Source organism: Sinocyclocheilus grahami, unplaced genomic scaffold (assembly GCF_001515645.1).
Source record: "Sinocyclocheilus grahami isolate Dianchi unplaced genomic scaffold, SAMN03320097.WGS_v1.1 scaffold17.1, whole genome shotgun sequence".
Classification (NCBI taxonomy): domain Eukaryota; kingdom Metazoa; phylum Chordata; class Actinopteri; order Cypriniformes; family Cyprinidae; genus Sinocyclocheilus; species Sinocyclocheilus grahami.
Window position 1 is genome coordinate 5,629,318 of NW_015505196.1, and position 16,751 is coordinate 5,646,068.

Sequence of the window (16,751 nt, forward strand, 5' to 3'; positions counted from 1 at the left end):
CAAATTTGATAATAAAAATAATTTGGTGTTCAAGAAACATTATTTGTGAATGATTATACAGAAAACTGGAGTTAATATATTAAAAAGGAAAACAGTTATGTGTAATATATGTTATTACTGTATATATATATTTTTTTTTTACTGTATTTTACATACAGTAAATACATAATATGAAATACAAAATTTAAAACAAAATCTTACCAACCCCAAACATTTGTACTTTGAAATTTGGGTCCCACTTTATATTAAGTGGCCCTAATACCTGTGTACTTACATAGTAACTAGATGTGTACGCAGTATGTAACCACAGTGTAAATACACATTGGTACATAGTATCTACAGCTGTAATGTTTGTGTAACTACACACATGTAACAACCCACTGAATGGTATGTGTAAATACAAATGTGTAACAGGACATTAGTAACAACACTTTTTGGTAATGAAAGTACAAATGTGTAACAGGACTAACATCACTTTTTGGTAAAGAAAGTGTTACACCTTATATTAAGTAAACAATTCCTATGGATTTACCATGTAATTACTCTGATGTTACACAGCAGTGGCCAGTAAGTTAGGCTTTACATATAAATTGTGGTTGGTTTCCAGAATGTTACACTTTATATTAAATGGACAGTTCCTGAGGAGTTACCGTGTAAGTGCACTGGTATTACAGTGGTGCACCAACTCCACCAACTTGAGATCCAACTTTAGATTTAGACTCCAGATTTGCATATCCCTAAACCTACCCATCTCCACCCCCTGGATCAAATTGTTCCAATTACTCTTATACATATTGTTGTTACAAAATGTAGTTATATATGTCCTGTTACACATTTGTACTTACACAAACCATTCGGAGGGTCGTTACATGTGTGCAGTTACAGAAATATTACAGCTCTATATACTATGTACCAATGTGTACTTACACTGTGGTTACATACTACATACACATCTAGTTACTATGTAAGTACACAGGTATTAGGGCCACTTAATATAAAGTGGGACCAAAATTTGCTTATTGAACTAAATTATTGCAAACATGCAAAATAAAGTAGAAATATAGTGTAATATACTCTTTTAAAAAATCAACATTTTCTTCATGTTAAAAAGTATTGAAAAAAGGGATCTGGTTTAGTAGTCCTCTCCCAAAAGCCAGTATATCCTCACCCAGCCCTTGCCCTGAAATGGAAGAGAACAGGAAGGTGAGAGCAGTTCCGAAGCTTTGAAAACTTGTTGTTAAGAGGAGGCTATTGAGCTCTATTTATAGGTCCTTACCAGCTGTGACTCGTTATCAAATAAATCTTTCCACTCTTTCTGAAATTAAGTTGCCATGTATACACAACTTTTCAGATATGAATGTTTACAGCCGTGATTGTAGTTATGATGTCATTTTATTACACTATGGTTTTGTAACACAATGGATGTGTCACTGACTACGTTTACATGGACATCAGTAATCTAATTATTTACCTTATTCTAAATAAGCCAATATTATGATTATGGTGTTTACATGAATTGCTTTTAGAATATTCCTTTCATGTTCCCGTTTTACATGTTATAGTACATAGTTTGATTAATGGTACACGTCATTACGTCCCCTCTGGAATTTCACGTATAAACATATAGTCCGTCTTCGTGATGATGCCATGTACAGTTTTGGGTGTTTCATTTTAAATTTTATGAAAGCTTCAAGTGCAGCTAATTATTTGTAAGTGCATACAGACGACGGCGGGTGTTGAAGCTCTTCGTCAAACGGTTGAGCACTGCCGTGTGTGTGTATCCTGTCGCAGAATGCAGCAAAAAGTCCTACACGACAGTAATAATGTGATTAAGGTGTTTACATGTCTATTCTGCACTTCAGTAATGTGACTAAAATAGGAATACTCCACATGTCTTAATTCGATTTCTGTTTACTTCGATTTTGACTTTAGCCAGATTAAGGTAATTAAAAATCTCTGTTTACATGGTAGATTCTTAATCAGAGTATTGTCTTAATCGTATTAAAATCAGAGTATTGTTGTCCATGTAACAACTCACTGTTAGTGCTAGTAATTTTGAAGCACAAATCCTAAAATAAATATGTGTGAAAAGAATCAGCTGAGCGAATCGGATTGTTGTGATGTGGTAAGACAGGCGAGATGAAAGCAATATGATGCTTTCTGAGGTGAATGTCACAGAGGCAGAAACTCTGTACCTTTCTGTGGATGTCACCTCGCAGTTCACAGCGCAAAGACCTGAAAGTGACAAGGAGAAACTTGGTGGAACTGCTCACATGGATCCTCAGTGCTGAGAGGGAAAAATAAAACGATATGATTACATAATTAAAAGCCGGTTAAGGCAGTGGTCAGATCAATCACATGGGTTTCATTTAAAATGCTCTTCTGACATATCTTCCTACTGTCAGCACATCCTTCATTAGTGATCTTACGTAATCCATATGTCTCCATCCTGGAGGCAGTGTTCACAGTGTCTCCAAATAAACAGTAGCGTGGCATTTTCAGACCCACAACCCCCGCGACACAAGGCCCTGTAACAAGCAAAAAAAAAATGTTTTTATGATAAAATAGCTATGATGTATTTTTCCACAACCTTTAGTAGTTTTAACAAACAGATTTTAAATAGAGTTTCTCCTTCTCCAATACTCAGCCTATGTTTTGTGTGCCTAAAGCAGCTCTTTAATGGTGACGTTATGTAATGTATAATGATGTATTTTATTAGAATTTTTCTTATATGTGTCATAAGCCAAGTTGGCAAGTTGAAATCACTGCAGGAATCCCTGAGCAGCATAAACACTCCTCTGATTTGTAAATTGACCAAATCAGAAGGAATATACAAATGCATCATTGGTTTTGTTGAAAACACATCTGAAAAAGGCAAGAGAGAGAAGAAATTAAATGTACTGTGTAAACCTTCTGTATAAACTGCCAGTCAAAATCAAATGTATTTATGAGAAGTAGTCCCCCAAATCTTTATAATGCACAGTCTGTTTCATCTGTTTCTTACAGTATATTGCACATATTTTTATGCATACTGATAAATTATTTCATTTGCTATACTTTTATTTTGGATTTTTAGAGGATGATTCATTTTATTATATTTGTATTTTGCTTTCTGTTTTGAATTTTTTTTTAAATGCTATTTATTTTTGTGATGGCAAAGGTGAACTTTCAGCATCATCATTCCAGTCTTCAGTGTCACATGATCCTTCAGAAATCATTCTAATATGCTAATTTGGTGCAAAATAAACTTCTTTTTTTTGTGGAATCCATGATTCGTTTTCTTTGATGAACAGAAAGTTCAAAAGAACAGCATTTATTTGAAATAGACATTTCATTACTATCATTATTATTTTATGTTACAGTAGTATATTTATTGTTATTATTATTTTAAAATGTTAACATTTTTAAAATTAATTTTGAATTATAGTGTAATTTTTGTGAATATTCAGGCTGGAAAATCAAGTGGAAATATGAGAGGCATACAGGACACTCAAAGTGGAGAGGCAACTTGAATGTTTTACCATGTACAAAGCTTTGGTGGAGAATGAGACCATTTTTAAAATGTGTTTTTGGCAGACAAAAGAAAGTTGCCAACCTAGCTCTTGAACTACTGCTAAGGTTGGACACCCCTTGTATACTTGTTCATACTTTAGTATAAGAGCATTAAAAAAAATTGTTGCTTACATTACATAAATTACAACGTAATTCACTCATATCCTGAGCACATTTCTTTTTGTGATTGATCAGGATCAGTGCAGGCCAGTGAATATAAAAGAATAGCACAGCCAAAGAGCTGTCACCATCCAGTTATTACCTGAATGAACTCCAATGCGGACCCTCAGCTGCTGCTCTGGTATGTGTGGACTGTAGAAGCTCCTCATGCCCTGCACTACAGCTAATGACATTCTTGCTATTTCTTTTGCATGGTCGTCTCCATTTCTTGTAGGCAGGCCCGACACTACCATGTAGGCATCGCCAATGGTTTCTACCTGGATACAGCAATGGACACATGAAGCAACCCATTTCCTACAATGGATAAAATCGTCTCGCATGATGGTGAGGCATTCAAATGATGTACCTTATAAACATTGTGGTTGTCAATGATATTGTCAAAGTATGTGTACAGGTCATTCAGCACGTTCAATTCCTGCAGCAAAGGAAACGAGTGCAGTCAGTTTATAGCAGTCAGCTTAAAGATACAGTATACACTCTTAAAAATAAAGGTGCTTCAAAAGGTTCTTCAAGCGATGCCATAGAAGAACCATTTTTGGTTCCACAAAGAACCATTCAGTCAAAGGTTCTTTAAAGAACCATCTCTTTCTTACCTTTTTGTAATCTGAAGAACCTTCTTTCGCCACATAGAACCTTTTGTGAAACAGAAAGGTTCTTCAGATGTTAAAGGTTCTTTATGGAACCATTTAGACAAAAAGGTTCTTCTATGGCATTGTGAAGCACCTTTATTTTTAAGAGTGTACAGAGATCAAAGTTTGTTTAGGGTGACAATAGTTTTCCGTTGTGGTTCAGCTGTGGGCTTCAGTATGGTCCAAAAATAACCACATGTGAATGTATTATTTCCACTTTAAGGCTCAGACAGGCTAGCGAGCCAGCAGCTATGCTAACAGTAGCCTGATATTCGTGACAGAGTAAAGTTTTTGGCACGTGTGCCATGTCACCTAGTAATGTCAGAAGCTCTTATGTGACATATGAAACCCATTCCAGAGCGTACTATGTGGATATTTGATCTTACAACAGACCCCTACACAAACAAACACACACAAGCACATACATAATTTAACAAGTGTAGGGTATTTCAAAGTCTTAGACAACAGAGGACAGCGGCTCCTCAAACATCCCCAAATAGATTTGTACATATTTTTTAAAATATGATCAAAATCTGAACAAATGACCCCACATAGGACCTACATTTAAAAAAAAACAAAAAACACTACAAATAGTTTTTTTCGAAATGCCTGCTAGGCCTACTCAGAAAGTACCGGGCAGAAACTCTCTGAGATGCTGTTTGAGTCTCTGCATCTTTCATCACCTGCTTTCATCGGATGCTGACATGGCAGTGAAGCCTTCAATGTCACTGAAATAGATGGTGACACAGTAGTAGGTCTCTGCTCTCACTGTCTTTTCCGCTATGAGCTGAGCAGCTACACATCTAAAAATACAAGAAAAACGACAGGCACTTTTCAAAGGCAGGTTTCAAGTGGAGGGCTTGGTGATGATCACTGGTCTCGTTACGTACAGTAGGCTTGTTAGGCCAGGTGCAAGCAAGTTTTTAGTAACTGAAGTGTTGTGGTCGAATTCACTGAACAGTGGTGCCACTTTTGCCTGCACTATATCAACAAGAAAACCTACATCATATTCACTATGCATCCAATTTAACCAGGTGTTAAAGGGATCGTTCACCTAAAAATAAAAATTCTGTCATTATTTACATCATTACCTTCATTACCCAAATCTTTCATTCATCTTCAAAACACAAATGAAGACGCTTTAACTAAATCTGACAGATGTCTGTCTCTCTATTAAAATATGGTAAATAGAAGCTCACTGTCACGAATCTGGTCCATGTACTTCTAATTTCATTGACTCTCGCACTACACACTGTTGCACATCACCCCGGACTACATTTCCCATCATGCATTGCACTGATTGCACTCAGCACGAATTGCACACACCTGATTGCTCTGATTGCACACAGCTGTTTCTAATTACCTCATTCACTATATAACACCCACTCTAACCACATTTCTCTGCTGAGTATTGTTTAGCCTGTACCCCTTTCCGAGTCTCCGTGTTTTCCTAGTTTTTGCCTTGCCTTGTCTGTTTTCTCCGGCTTTGATCTCCGCCTGTTTTCCTGGATTCCTCCCTTTAGCCTTGCCCCTGTGACTCTGTCTGCTGTTCGGTGACCTACGCTAGCCCGGTGACTATTCTTGTGTTTTGCCCGCCATATACCTGTTTGCCAGTGTTTTGACCCTGCCTGTTTACCACGTCTCTGAAATAAAGCTTTGCATTTGGATCCGAACGTCTCACGTCTCATCAGCCCTGTTACACTCACCGTGCTTGGCGCGCAAGAACAAACTTCAATTTGAGCTTCAATTTACCGTATTGATCTGCTCTATGCATGTGATTCATGTGCGATCGAATTTTAAATGTGAATAAAAACTTAAATCTGTTTATTATAAAAAGTGATTGTATATCTTCAGAAAACTTGGATTAAACAGCTCGATTTATATGGATGACATTTACTATACCTTTATGAATTATTTGAAGAGTCAAAGTTCGGAGTGGATAAGTGGAGGGATGAAAATTATCTTGATTTCTGTTTTGAAGACAAACAAAACTAATGTGGATTTAGATCAACATGAGGGTGAGTAACAGATGACAGAATTTTCATTTTTGGGTCAGCTAACCATTTTCAGTGTGCTGAAACAGTACAGTACCATATTTAAATGAAGTAATTCTCATTATTTTTAGTGCAAACATACCTCTGTTATATATATTTTCGTGTTTGTGTATATTTTCATTGCAGCAATAATTCATCAAATGACAGCCAAATGCATTTTAACCCAAGCATTTATCCAGTCTTGCAGAATTGTAAATTTTTAATTTGCGATCAGTATAAAACCTTTGAACATGTTAATTATTAAAGGGATAGTTCACCCAAAAATTTAAATTCTGTCATTAATTACTCACTCTCATGTTGTTCCAAACCCGTAAGACCTTCGTTCATCTTCGGAACACAAATTAAGATATTTTTAATGAAATCCAAGAGCTTTCTGACCCTGCATAGACAGCAAAGCAGCTACTACATTGAAGGCCCAGAGGACATGGTTAAAATAGTCCAGAGAATAAATAATTGTTGAATAAAGTCAATATTTTTGTTTTCTTTGCGCACAAAAGGTATTCTCGTAGCATCATATCATTACGATTGAACCACTGATGTCACATGGACTATTTTAACGATATCCTTACTACCTTTCTGGGCCTTGAACATGGTAGTTCCGTTGCTGTCTATGCAGGGTCAGAAACCTCTCAGATTTCATCAAAAATTCTTTCATTGTTCAGAAGATGAACAGAGGTCTTACGGATTTGGAATGACATGAGGGTGAGTAATTAATGAAAGAAATTACATTTTTTGGGTGAACTATCCCTTTAAGGCCAAGACACAATAAACCAACATAGACAAATAGCGGAAACAAAGCTGACAATGGTCAAAATGAGCTTGACTAAAGACTAAAGCCAACAGCCAACTAACACACCTTGCACCTGTGTGAGAGGAAATAACCCTCCATACCCATGGGAGGCAGTAGTCTGTATTCATGACACAAAAATACAAACTGGAAGAGCCAAAAGAGCTTTCTGTGTGTGTCCTCTTGACTTTGTGTGCACTGTTTAGCTAAGTTGAACAGCCAATCAGTGTAGGCTCAAGTGGAACATACGGCAAAAACTATGCCAATAGATGCTCAAAGACAGTCTGGCATTGGTCGATGGCAAACCTTCAACTTGATGTGTCATAGCCTATATGCATACTTACTTTGTAAATCAAAGAATGGAAAAAGGAAGAAGAGTTTAAAAGGAAGAAATGAGTTCTAGGTAGCTTTGGATCAGCATTTTTTTTATTTTTTGGTTATAATCTGGAGCGTTACCGTGGCAACATCTGCGTGAGCAGTCCCTCTGCTCGCTTCTTCTCTTCCTGGAGTTCAGCGGTACGTTCACTGACTATCTCCTCCAGATTGCACGCATACTGCTCCATACGGGACAGCAGGTTATCCAGAATGTTCTCAAAACCCCTGTGCACACACACAAATGCTCAGCAAAAATAATTATGTATTATTACTACTAACTAGCTTTAGCACTATCACATTAAAGAAGCACTAATTCTTTATTGTCCCTTCAAGGGCCATTTGCTGCAAAAGAAACATTTATCAGTGCACAGTACACACAACACCATTGCTTTTTTTTTAAATCTCTCTCCCTTCATCCTCCAAGGCCAGTATAAATGTTTAGCGTGATACGTTGTGACAGGGTTGTTCTCATGGGACTCTATGATCGCTGGGTTGTGTGTCACTGGTCCCCAGAGTGGCTATATCCTGTTTGTTTGTCTACCTGATTAAGCACTGTCATTTGTAAGTGTAATTAATGATCCTCTGTGTCCCTGCCCTGTTATTCTTTATTACCTCAAAAGCGCTCATTAGTCACAACTACCCTCATTTACAGCTGAAACAAGCACAAAGAGGAAGAACGTGCAACTGTAGCAGTGTCAAGACCGCATTAGATTGGGAAGGAGAGATAGCTGTACTGATGCCTCAGCACTGCTTGTTTAAAGTGCCTTTAATCAAACTTATCTCAATGTTAACACTGACTTCACTTGGGAATCTTACTCTGCAAGTGGGGAAGATCGTATCAGCAGAAAGTCTAATAAAAGTGCAGTCCAGAGAGGACCATAAAAGTCAGAGTGTTTGTGGTTCTCTTTGTTTTGGTCTGAGGTATTCAAGTGCCAACTGCCAACATGTCACTGTTTCATAGTGTACTGTATATGATGTAAAATTAAAACGCAGATTATAAGGTTTATTAGCTGATTGAGATAAATAAATGAGTTAAGATACTTATTTTATGAAATAAATAACATTATAACCTTTATAATATAACTAGTATTATTTATATACTACTATAGTATTTATTAATATTTTAAATGTGCTTTTATTTTCATATTTTCAGTATTCATTTTAATTCTAATTTAAGCTTTAGTAATTTTGCTATGTGCTTTTGTTGTTGTTGTTGTTGTTATAATTATTATTATTATTTCTGTTTATCTAAAATGTATTTTTTTTGTTTTTGTTTTAGTGAGTACTTTAACTTAAATGCATTCTATTTCAGTTAGTTGCAATAGGAACATTCTTAAATATTTTAAGATTTAAGTTTTTTATATCTTAATTTAATTGAGCTTAATTTGATTTATTGGAAACTATTTTTAATATGTTTTATAACAATAAAAAAATATTGCTGGGCAACGATTAATCACGATTAATCACATCCAAAATAAAAGTTTGTGTGTACATAACAGGCTACATGTGTGTGCATTTATTATGTATATATAAAGACACACACATAAAGTATATATTTAGAAAATATTTACATGTATTTACATGTATATATTTATATTCATTTAATTAATATTATATATAAATATATTTAATATATAAACATATAATATATGTTTCTTAAATATATACATGCATGTGTGTGTATTTATATATACATAATAAATATACACAGTACACACACATATATTATGTACACAAAAACTATTTTGGATGCGATTAAACGTTGCCCAGCACTAATAACAAACTGATATCCATAGATAAATACACACACACATACAAACATAAGTTCAGCTATCTAATTTATAAGGCTTGATTCAATCAAACCAATTTTTGAAGTATTTGTGAATCAGTCAACTGCACACTGTAAAAAGTTTATTGTTTCTTGGTGTAAATTAAATGTAGCAGGTTTACCCAAGCTAAAACTAACTAAATCTACCTAAACCAACTAAAAATAAGCCCTGATGAGGTGACCTACTCCATTTAAAATGAAGTACAAGAAATGTAGAGATGTAGACATATTATTGCTCAGTGTCTTGCTTCATTACTGACCCATTAGGACAGAGTTTCTTGATGGCAGTCCTGAGAGAAGAGAAGTCTGGTCTCTCTGCAGGTTTCTCTCTCCAGCAGCTGACTATGATTCCCTCCAGTTCCTTTACACCCTCCGATGGGTCTATGTGAAGCCTCAGTGGGCTACAGCCTCTCGCCCTGAACCTCTCCACAATCTCTGAAAAACAGACAGGAGAGAGTCACCAACAGTCCATTACAGTTATCCATCTGAAATGGTTTACCTTATGTCATGAAAAGAGGCTTTATAGAGAGAGGGAGAGGAGTGTAGTATCATACCTCTAGCACTGAAGTGACAGTTGGGGATGTAGAAAGGCTCTCTTCGATATACTACCTCTTGAGCGATAATAGCAAAACTGTAGATATCCCCTTTTTGAGTACCATTAGCTGAAATGGACTCCCTCAGCAGCTCTGGTGCCCTCCATAGCAGAGCTTAAAATGAAAACATATTTTAAAATCTACACAAAACGATCTACATTTACATTTGTGTGTGCAACATAGTTGTGTATTTATGTATTGAGCTCTAAATTAAATGGCTGCAATATAACATAGAGTGAAAAATGTAAGGGGGTCTGAATACTTTCTGTACCCACTGTATATTTTTCATCCAAACAAAAATTAATTTCTTCTTAAAAGTTCTAAATTTCCAGCTTACACCGGTAAAGGGGTCAAATCCAGGGCTCTGCTCTGAGTCTGAACGCCTGACTGCGTTAAGTCCAAAATCAGTGACCTTTAGGACAAAGCGGCTGTCCACGACACAGCTTGATGACGAGAGGCGACCGTGACAGTGCAAGGCACTGTGGTGCAAATAGTCCATGCCCTACATCAAAGTCAAAATGTATCCATCACTGTTTTATATTCTACTGTCAGCGAAAACAGTTTAGTCTATAAAACACAGACACTTTGACCTTTACAATGTCTAGCATGAGGGAATACTTGAAAGTCCTGTCCAGCTTGATAGACTCATTCTTCAAAATGTCCTGCAGATTTTGGGGACAAAAAACTTTAGTTACAATGGCCATTCTTAAAATAATAAGACCATAGTACTTTTCCAGTTCACCCAAAAATGCAGTCATTATTTCACATTGTTCCAAAACCGTAAATCTACCATTTTTTTTCAAGAAAAAAAAAGAGTAAATAATAACAGAATTGACATCTTTGCTGGTGTACTAAAAATGTAACAATAAGGGTTAGTTAGAACATAATTGTGTCTTAACTGTATCAGTAGAGCTGTTCAGCTATGAAAATTCAGAAAGCTAATCTACTAGAATGCTTTCTGGAATTTTAAATAAAATAAGGGCTGTGGTCAACTTTACCTGAAGATACAGTGATGCTATGTTCTGCAACATAAATTATATTTCAAACGTTAATTTTGAAGCTGCATTTTTTTTTCAAACATATGTTGCAATAAGTTTCCTGGATAAGGATTACAACCATTGTCCAAATAGTTACACCTATTTGTTCATAAACCCATTATTAAAAAGCCATTATTAAAAACCAAATAAGAAAATCTTGAAGAAATGCATAGTTTGAAAATGCTGATAGAAAAGAAACAATTGTCTGTGTAATACACTCTTAAAAATAAAGGTGCTTCACGATGCCATAGAAGAACCTTTTTGTCTAAATGGTTCCATAAAGAACCTTTAACATCTGAAGAACCTTTCTGTTTCACAAAAGGTTCTTTGGGGTGAAAGAAGGTTCTTCAGATTATAAAAAGGTAAGAAAGAGATGGTTCTTTAAAGAACCTTTGACGGAATGATTCTTTGTGGAACCAAAAATGGTTCTTCTATGGCATCGCTTGAAGAACCTTTTGAAGCACCTTTATTTTTAAGAGTGTAGCACCTGCAGGCTTCCTTTAGGGCCGTACGATGTAAGAATGCAGGGCTGAGGGGTCTCCAGGGCCGCTCAAATAAATTGACAAAGGTTATAGTGGGTTGAATCTCTGCACTGAAGACACAGAGGTGCTGATTGAGGTACATATCACCAACATATTGTATAAAAAATGAAATGTATTCATCAATGTTTTAAGCAGAGTTTACATGTTTGAGATCCGCCAGCAACTCGCTGCTTAGATGAGTGCTTCTTAAATTCAGAAAGCAAACAGAACAAATTATCCCCTGAAGGTGAGAAAAAATTAATTTAATTTAATCACTAAATCATGCCCAGTGTTTTGTAGCATAAATTGTCTTCTACATGATGTCGGAATGCAGTGACGTAAATGTGTAAACACTAAGATCCCAAATACTTCACTTTGTAGACTGCGGTTCTGTGTGCTGATGGCTTGTCTTGCATGCTGCAAATTATAGACTCCAAAGAAGCCTGAATGAGTTTGGATCTGTGGGACTGAACCACAAAGAGGAGAATCTAGATGTAATAGATTCATCCATAGTGCATGTAGAAATTCCATCCAAACAAACCACAATTAAAACAGTAATGATTAGGAGGTAGAAGTGGTTATCTCTTTAGATGACAGTGTCTATTACATTGTTAATTACATGTAATATTTCTGCCTCACAGTTGCTATTATGTTCTTGCATTACAAAATAAAGTAAATTGTGGGCCAGAAGAATTACTTAATCAGCTTATAATGCATTAAATCTTCTTGAAACCTTTGCTGGGACGGTTGAGGAGTGATGCTCCATCATTGCGACATAATCAGCATCGACTGTCCACAGCATCTTGGAAGCTTCCTTCTGGAGTTTGAACTTCCTGGTAATAAATATCAGTTTAATCTGAAGACTAGAAAATCTAAGACCGTATTTCTACAAAGCCAATAAATCCTGAAATACTAAGAAAAACTGAAGAACAGCAGTGAAGCTGATTGAATAAGGCTTGCATTTTTGGGCAGCAGCTCTAACGTTTCAGTTGAATTTAGTCTGGCATTCATGAACTATAAAATCAACAGAATGTTTCAACATAATTGCAGTATAACATGCAAATCTTACATCCAAAATAAATGAAAATGGTGTAACTAGCAAAAACAAATTTATTGGAAAGAAAAAAGTATATGCTTCGCTCTTATGCAAATTAACTCATTTCTGCACTTGTTTAGGCATTGTTAATGATTAAGAGCAGTTAAAAATACACACTTTAACAATTACGTGTATAAAGCACAGACTGCAAGGGTCCCTGCGGTCACCAAGCCAGCAATAATCCCCAAAGCAATCAAGAATTTTCTCTCTGAAAATAAAAACACACACATTTGCGATCTGCAGGTCTGCTGGGTGATTAGCACTAACTTGATGTCAAAATGCAACTACGTCCATTTATAGAATTATGATACAGCAAGACTGGAAGCCACCCAGGGTAATTCTGTAGGAATGCAAAATGAAACAGTCTCATCCAGTCACCTTTGATAAAAGTATTATATCTGGTTGCATAAGTCTGTCCAGACTTTATTACTTCGACCTGTTAGCTTGAGGGAGATTCAGTCAGTGAATTGCTGAGAAATGCCACTGAGTTGGACATTTGGATCTTGGAGGCATTGGTACATTATTCAAGATTTTTTTTTCTTTCCCCCCATTTTTTAATCAAAGATAGGGTATGGGGCAATGTCAAAAAAGATGAAATTGAAGGGGTGAGAAACCAAGGGCTGAGTGGTGGGGTGTGAATGAACTAATGTATGGAGCAAAGTTGGGTATCTGGTGCCCCCTACTGGAAACAAAGTTACTGCACTATGGCCTTTAACTGGCCCCTTGAAAGAGCTGATAAGCAGAAGTGCATGAACATGCTTCCAATATCATGCTCCTGTGTGTTATTAACACACCTTCAAAATTAATAAATGATGGGCAGTAAAATACATTAAACCTAGAGGTCCAAACACCAACCCTTCATTGAAAAACCTGCCTCTGCCTCTTTCGTTGACATTTCACAAGTGTCACAAAATGTGCAAGATGTTGTGTAATATAATTTTGCAGAATTGTTGCCACAGTCACGTTTTTCCAATGAGCCCGGGTTGCCCAATACCTAGATTGATGCAGAGTTCTCCATGAAAGCCACAGTCTGGAGAGTCTTTGGAAGGCGTTGTCCGTCCTCCAGTCCACTTGATTTTAACCCCTTGTACTGCCTTATAAGTCCCCAAATAGTTTACAATGACCTGTGTGGAGAGCAATGACTCATTTCACAAATGTAATTCAGAATAGCAGAGCAGTTTTCAGATGGCTTGCACTGGTTCGGTCTAGATAATAAGCATATGTTAGTGGCTTACCTGACACTGGTTATTACCACCTTGGAATTGTTTCATCATGTAATTTAACTCACGGTCTCAACGCGCATCAATAGTTACATCTCCTTGAATACCTGTTTAACAAAAAGTCACAAAGCATGTAACCAGAAAACAAACCAAAACCAAAAATATGCTCCTTTTAACTCATATTATACTAAATAATACTGCATTGCATACGCACATGTAATCTTAAATCCAGTTGGGAATCACTGGATATATTTTAAGCTCTGCAAACCTGTAATGGTTCTGTTCCACATTCGTCTAGTGATGGCTAAGCCATCATATGGGTTTTCTTTTTCTGCCAAAGTTTCGTTAAATGTCTGGGCATACAGCCAGACACTATCATGGGCTATGGCTGCTAGGAATGACACCTGTGGAACTGAAACAACTGAACTCATAATGAAATAACCTAAAAGTTGTGCTGAAGCATCATCTCACTTGTATAGTGTTATTTAAGCAAACTAAATTTCCCATCACATGGCTTTCCATCCATTCAACCACATGGCATCGCACCAAAATTCAGATGTGGTATCACTGGCAATAAACTCTATCTTTGTTGATGTGCATAATAAAAGCAAACCTTTCATTAGGAGCATATGTATAGCCAAAGTCTATTTTGGACCTTCTGATGACATTCTCTGAGAAGGCCTGTTATCACTGGGTTTATACAGAGACAGGAAAAACAGAGCCTGATAGGCTTGCTTGGCCACTGAGTCATATCCATCACCTGAGAAAGAAGAAAACCATGTACTATAAATAGAAAATTGCATCGTCAGTCAAGTCATTGATTTTGTGGTTATGTACACACCTTGTTTCCAGTCAAAACTGCCAAATAACAGCTTTTGCTTGTATGGCTCGAAACAAAAGAAAACAAAATCTCCATTGGTGAGGTCTTTCTTGTGAGCTTCAATTAGCAAACTGCGGACCACCTTGCCATGTGCTGATATCACAATAACAGTATAGGCGAAAGGACACAAACAATATAGTTTCATTGTTTAGTTGCTCTATAATAGCAACTATATTTTTTATCAACAAATATCTAACTGCTATATATACTTAGATCAAATGTGAACTGTCACAAAGGGAATTCTGGCCATGTCAATTTACACATTTTTTACAGTAAATTGTTAGATTACTTGTTCTTTTTCACATTTAAATAACTGTACATTTATATGCAAACTGTACATAAACCAGTACAGTTTCCTTTCTACTTGGTGCAATATTTTTTGTACTTATATACTTTTATATACTTATACATTTATACTACATACTTATATACTTAAAAATCACTTTGACCATTAAAATGACTATTTGTGTAGTTATTTATTTTTACAATGTACATGCAGTTTATAATAAATGTAAATGAACATAGATTTTCCACCTCTCAGTTTTAAGGTATATTACATACCTGATCCCCTATATAACCCAGGACTGTTTATTGTCAAACTGCTTACAGATTTCCACAAAGAAAGCCCCTAGTTTAGTAAAAGGTCCAAACACTCTTGTTAAGGTCGGATAGGCCTGAATTTCAAGGGGCCAAGAGAAAAAGACATTTAGCAACTGAAAAGCAAAATGCATTTTAAGATATACAGTAAGTGTGTTCATTGTAATCTACAACATTAAAACAGACCTTCTTATCTAGAAACTGTTGATCTGCACATACAGGACTGATGACAGCAATGTTCCAATAAGCTGTTTTAGCAGTCACTGCACAGACCTTAAATAAGAATTAGCAACAGATGATAATGCTCCATTTCCTACTCAACGAACATTTGATAGTCCTCCGTCTTGTAATGATGATATCTTGTGACAAATGAGATTATAACGACTTGTGTAATTACTTTTTGATAGTCCTTCATGCGTTAAAAGTCAATTTTAAGCTTTAATTGGAACTGTGTGCTTGTAGAAGGCAGATACCTTAATTTGGAAGTCTATTGTCTGAGTAATGATATAATGAGTGAGTGATTGTTATTTTTGACACGTTCCGCTGTATTTTTATTATTTATTTGTTTTGACCTTCAATTGTCTTGGGAATGAAGCTAATACAACCACATACATTTGAGCAAGAGAGTCCGATGAAAGCACTGTATTTGTGTCTATGGTAAAGCACCACAATTTTCCCAGGGACACGTAGATCATTGCATTCATCATCCACATAATGGTAATCCAGATGATGACCTGACATTAATAATTCCACAACATATTACATTAAAGATGATATTTAAATATCGTGCATCTTCCTTTTCTACTTGGTACAAATAGCTCACTGACCTTGCAGAAGGTCCAGACTGCTGTTTACAGAACTGATAGCAAGAAGAGCTCCAGCCCCAATTCGACCAATACTGAAAGGAATGGACGTGTTGGGCATGGAGATCAACAAGGTGAATCTATCACCCAGACTGAGAGGAACCAGGGTCATCAAAAAGAGCAGTGAAGTCCCTCGAAGTGCTTCATTACCTCTAGATGGCATATTAGTCCAAATTTGTATTCATATTTTACAATACACACAAATATATATATATTTGTATTTATACATTATTGCCCATGTAAGCAAACTGTGTATAGATATATGTGTTTGAACAGCTTCTAATTGTATCGTAGTCGATATTAAAATATCATGTGCTATGTACACTAAATAAGCCTGTAAAATTATTAAATGAAATTACTTACCACTCATTCCAACAGAATAATTCCCGCTTCAACACAAAGTTTGAACAAAATGAGTCAAAAGCAAATTAAAAAAAAGGACCTTGCATCAGAAACTACCTGGATGTGAAAAATATCCAGTGGCAAACTGTGGCCATATGGTTTTGCTCTGAATCCAGCCATCCACGACAGTGAACTCC

The 16,751-nt window shown here is 36.1% G+C and overlaps 1 pseudogene; it reads right to left on the bottom strand.

Moving 5' to 3' along the window:
• Positions 1–1,132: 1,132 nt before the first annotated feature.
• LOC107552366 (atrial natriuretic peptide receptor 1-like) lies at positions 1,133–16,375 on the bottom strand (annotated as a pseudogene).
• Positions 16,376–16,751: the final 376 nt, after the last annotated feature.